Source organism: Aegilops tauschii, chromosome 7, assembly GCF_002575655.3.
Source record: "Aegilops tauschii subsp. strangulata cultivar AL8/78 chromosome 7, Aet v6.0, whole genome shotgun sequence".
In the NCBI taxonomy this organism is placed as follows: Eukaryota; Viridiplantae; Streptophyta; class Magnoliopsida; order Poales; family Poaceae; genus Aegilops; species Aegilops tauschii.
The window spans coordinates 94,849,663-94,855,662 of record NC_053041.3 but is presented as its reverse complement, the minus strand read 5'-3'; positions in this window follow the sequence as shown (position 1 = coordinate 94,855,662).

The window sequence follows — 6,000 nt, the reverse complement described above, 5'->3', positions numbered from 1 at the left end:
GGGCTTTAGTGGAAAGGAGAGAAGGGCCACAAGGGGAGGCAGCGCGCCCCCCCATGGGCTAGTCAGAATTGGACTAGGAGGGGGCGGTGCCCCCCTCTTTCCTTCTCCCCTCTTCCTTCTCCTACTAGGAATAGGAAAGAGGAGGGGAATCCTACTTGCACTATAAAAAAAGACACTTCCGTGATTATACGTGTTTGTCACAGTAGGTCACATTTTCTGTCATGCATGTGCATCCATGACAAATTTATGACAGAATCAAGATAGTCATACCGGTGCTGTCGTAGAAGTGTTCCAGGACATTACCAAAATTATCATCACGGAAGTGTCCACTTCCGTGACGATAAATCGCGCGTCATGGAAGTGCTTTTTTCAAGGGTGACCGACATGTGGCATCCACCGTAAGGGAACGCCTGTTAATTTGGATCCGATAACCCGCTAACAGCCCGGACCAATGAGGATTTTCCACGTGTAAAATTCTCATTGGCCGGAGGAAACACGTGTTGGCTCAGCGTTGGAACAGATCTCATCCATTCATTGGATAGGAGGCGCCTATGATACGTCGACACGTGGCACGGCCCAACAGAGGCCTATTCCGGTGAAAAGGCCGGCCCATTTGACTTGGTCAAAAGGTAACAGGCCGGCCCGCGAAAAGCCTGTTAACGGCATGTTCGTATATAGCCCATTTACGGCCCACTAACTCACGGCCCGTTATGGCCTATCCGAATTAAGCCCAGTAGCTTCATCTGGGCCTTCCAATATGATTCCAGCCCGTTGTAACTTCTGGCCCATCTATGGCCCATGATGTCTTTCGGCCCATATGAGACCATTTCTAACTCTTGGCCCATTAACGACTCGTGGTGAATCTGGCCCGCAATGAACATTGTACCCCTTTATACCCATTAACGGCCCATTATTCCATTGGGTCGTTTCCAACCCGTGTTATCTTTCGGCCTTCTCAGGGCCCATTTATTCTTGGGCTCATTTCCAGCATTCGGTTACTTACGGCCCGTCATTGGCCTTTTCTGCCTGTGGGCCAAATTCAGCCCGCGGTTACAATCTGCTCGTTTGCGGCCCGTTACTCCGTTGGGCCGTTTTCATAACGTCATCAAATACAGCCGATTAATGATGGCCTGTTAGATTCTCAAAAAAACCGACGGCCTGTTATTGTTGGCCCATGAACGGACAATTCCAAATCTAGCCCGTTTGTGACCCATAATGTGGTCTGTTATTGTCCCATGTTTGGCCTATCGATCATACGGCACATAGAAGGCCTATTGATGCTACGGCCCGTAGAAGACCCATTGATGCTACGGCCCGTAGAAGGCCCATTCTTTCTACGGCCTAAGAAGGCCCATTGTTTCTACGGCCCATAGGAGGCCCATGGTAACTACAGTAAATATGTAGCCCATGGTTATTGTGGCCTAGTTTTAAAAAATAGGTTATTGCGGCCACTAGCAAACCGCGGAAAAAGAACAACACTGACTACATGCAAACAAATAAACAAGACAACAAGGAAATAAATAAGGAAGCAACTTACGCTAGGCTATCACGGCTATTACACATATTACATCCACTGGGCATCAAAGTTCGCCACCAGTGCAAATATAGGCAACAAAGCAGCATATCATATACACTAGTTGTCAAAGTTGGCGACCAGTGCAAATAAACGCCGCAGCAAAACAAGTCCAGAACTAGAACCACTTCAGAAGATCTCAAGAAACAATATCCTGGGTACCCATAATGCTGGCAAGATGCTTAGCAAGCTTATTAACTTTCTCTTGTTTGGCGCTTAAATCCTCCAGCGCTTGCTGTTGCACCAGAAAGTATGCATCTGAATTCTGCAGGGACTTCCTCAGTCCTTCAGCTTCCTGTCGCAAGACATCTGATCGGTGTCTTTCAACTTGAAGTTGAGACTCAAGAAGACGAACTGATTCAGGAAGCGAGTTCAAAGAGCCTGTGCCAGCAGTAGTGGCCAGTAACTCGAACACTAAATCAAGATAGGACTTTTGGGTTCTCTCACTGTCATCAAGGTAGTTTTTATCAGCTTTCTTGGAGACCAAGAGGGATGTCTCACTATCTTGAACCTTATTTGCATTACTTCCTTTAACATTGCATAACGGGGTACTGTTCTCCAATATTTTGTCCGCATTCTAAAATAGAAACAAGCAGGCACATCACAGGTTTACCATGTTGTATATGAAACTCATTTTGGTAAATTAGTTCAGTAGTAAAGTGCACAGGATAAAAACATGAAACAAACATATATCTATGTACCATGGTCACTTTATGGTCTATATCATTCTAGTTTTTCTTGCCAAATCAAGATAGAGACACAGTTCAAATAATATTTGTTCAAGACAAAGTAGAATAGACAAAATATAAGTGTGGGAAACTATAGAGCAATAAAAACACTTGTAATGTGCATGACATGAGAACATAACTGTTTATTCAATTGAAACTGAAATCAACATAGAGCAAGTTACAACAGCAAACCAGTTAAAGAAACGGGTTTAAAACATACCTGTTGCGCCATTAGAGTTTCAATTCCATCCTTCAAATTTGAAAATAGTTGGTCTGAGTAAATACAGTGATGGAAGAGCAAAGGAGTATGAACCATAGCTACAGAACCTGACCTGAGAACAATTCTTCTTCTCCTTTAAGCATTGAGTTGGGATTCGGAGTGGTGGTCCTCGTTCTTTGGGCACTGCAGTTCCCTTACTAACTGCTCGTGTTTGGGTGCTCTATGGTGGAGACGGTGTTGTGTCAACTAGAACCGGGTTACTATCTGCTGGGGTTGGGGTTAGAAGGGGTGTAGCTGGTTCTCTGTCCAGCTGGATAGAGGTACAGTCTGCGAGAGTTTGGGTTATGTGTGGTGGGGCTGGTTCTTGGGCAAGTACAACCATGGTTCTATCTGCATCAACTTGTCGCACTATCTTTTCTGAAGATCGTGTTGTTACTCCCTTAGATACTGCCATCACCCTCTCCAATTCAAATGGCTGATAAACAAGAAAAGTAATTGAATGTACAGACATTGTATGATAGACAGGTGCAATGGATAGTGGGGAATAAAAGAGGGCATGAATAATTCACATTTATGTTGTCTAACCAAACAGGATAGCATGACACAGTTTCACATATATGATGGCTAACTAAACAGGATAGCATGACACAATTTCACATTATGATGGCTAACTAAAAAAGATGAAAGACATAGTTCAAAACATGATGACTATGTAAACAGGATGACATGATATAACTATATAATGTGTTTATTAAATAGGTTGGCATGCCATAATTCACATACATGCCGCCTATGGAAACTTGATAGCATGATATAATTCCCGTCTAGAATGACATAATTCAAAATATGATGACTGTAAACACTAAACAGGATGAGATGATATAACTATATGATGTCTTTATTAAATGGTTTGCCATGCCATAATTCAGATAGATGTTGTGTATGTAAACATGATGGCATGATATAATTCAAATATATGATTTATATAGTAAGCAAGTAAGCAGATGGCAATCCATATATGATGTAAAAACTAAGCAATGCAAGACAACATGCATGACATGGGTAATATAACCCTGCCAAGTTTGAGCATAGACCTCAGGGGGGGGGAATAGGATTGTTCATCAGTCTCTGAATCCTCCTCTGAGGAGCTCTCTGTATCCAGCAAGATGTCTGCTTCAACAGGTAGCATTGTCTGCTCTGAGTACCTTGTTTTCACTCCAGATACTTCCATCACCGCTTCAAATGGCTGATGCACAGGAAGAGTAGTTGAATATACAAACGTTGTCGACAAATGGAACACGTAATACAAAAAATGATAGCATGATATAATTCACATACATGATGATTGGCTCAACAGCATGGCATTGCATAATTCACATATATAATGCCTTTGCAACAAGATAGCATTGCATAATTCATATATATAATGTCTTGGAACAAGATGGAAATACATAATTCACATATATGGTAATTAGACACTAAACAGGTCGCATTCACACAAAGCATGTCTAAACTAATCAAATGACATAGCAACGCAAGACACCATACGCACGATATGAGCAACATAACCCTGCCAAGTTAGAGCATACACCTCGGGGGGGGGGGAATAGGACTGGTCATCTGTCTCTGAATCCTCCTCTAAGGAGCTATCCATAACCAGCGAGATATGCGCTTTGTCAGATAACATAGTCTGCTCTGAAGACCTTGTTTTCACTCCATAATTTTCCATCACCGTGTCAAATGGCTAATGCACACGAAGAGTAGTTGAATGTACTAACATTGTTGACAAATGTAATACGTAACAAAAAAAAGGATGGACTGATATAATTTACATATAAGATGACTGGCTAAGCAGGATGGCATTGCAAAATTCACATATATGATGCCTGGCTAAACAAGATGGCGTTGCATAATTCACATAAATGATGAATAAACTAAGCATATGGCATTCACACAAAGCATGTCTAAACTAAGCAGTTGACATATTTGATGTATAAAGTAAGCAATGCAGGGCACCATATGCATGATATAACCAACATCAGCATGCCAAGTTAGAGCGAAGACCTCAGGTGGTAAATAGGAATGGTCTTCTCCTTCTGAATTCCCCTCAGAACAGATATCTTCCTCTCGATTACAATCCGAAATGGGTGGAGGGGGGCTGCCTTTGCGCCTACCATGGAGAGACGTCTGCATGAAATTTTATTGCCATGCAAGACTCGTCTCTTTTGCTCTACATGTTCAGTTCCATTGTGTACAATAACTGACATGCATTGGAATAAAACATAGTGAGATTATGTAAGGAGTGCATGCAGAAATCCAGAGTGATGGTAGCAATCTGTGGATAGACCCAAAAACCAATGATAGCAGGCAGATAATGGCTCTAGTTAAAAAATACAGATAATGGCTTCTTTACTATTTGTTTCCCACCCAACATGAAACTCATAGTAGACACCAGAGATTAACCAGATATTAGATAGATACTATTGATTGCGGCCCCGATATGTACCCCACAACATTTAAAAACTCAAGTTTGACCATTAGTTTGGAGCTGAGTCTAATCGATGAACAGGACGATAAAGTAGCATGTAATATTAAGCGATGCATAACATAAGTAGACACGAAAGAGTGCAACCTCTCTTGCGGACCTGTGTAGTCCTCGAGGTCATCTGCTCGGTTGATGATGGTAATGCAGTAGTCATGGCTGCCGGCGGCGGGGAAGAAGATCTGAGGCGACGAAAGATAGTCTGGAGGTCGGATCCCAGCTGTGCTGGACCCTTCTGACGTTGGAGCGGCTGAGCTTGGGTGGACAACGGCGCAGAAGGAGCGGGACAAAACCACACAAGGTTTTCTTTGACAACTATCTGTAAGAGAAGTAATTCTGTAAGGGCTCGTTTGAATTGGAGGATTCTAACAACACAGGGATAGGAAATACACAGTAATAGGTTAGGAATGCACGTGCAAAACAGGGAATTTAAAAACACAGGATTTCTGCCAATCTGGGTGTTTGGTTCACAAGAATTGGAAGATCACAGGATGCAAAGAAGCATGGTGAGATTAAGTTAAATCACAAGAAAGTGTATGGTTATAATGCTATTATGCTACTATCTCTTAGTCTTGTCCTTCATGAATAGGAATTTGAAAAGGAGGACAAGTGGAAATTAAAAGTCGTACGGTTTTTCTTTCAAGGAGACACTAAAGGAACAAATCCTACAGTTTTCCTTTGCTCCATTCCTTTGAACCAAATGCATGAATAGTAGTACCATAGGAAACTTTCCAATTCCTATGTTTTTCCTTCACTTTTCCTTTCAAGCACTGGCGATTCTAGTAGGCAGTCTTGAGCAAGGAAAAGCTACACTCAAAAAATGTTTTTGTGCTACTTGCCTACTTCCGCTACTTTGGACCCGGGCCACTGCCGTACTAGCTCAACTCCCAGGCTCATCAAAAAATGCACAGCTCAAACACGCAGAGATAAATAATGA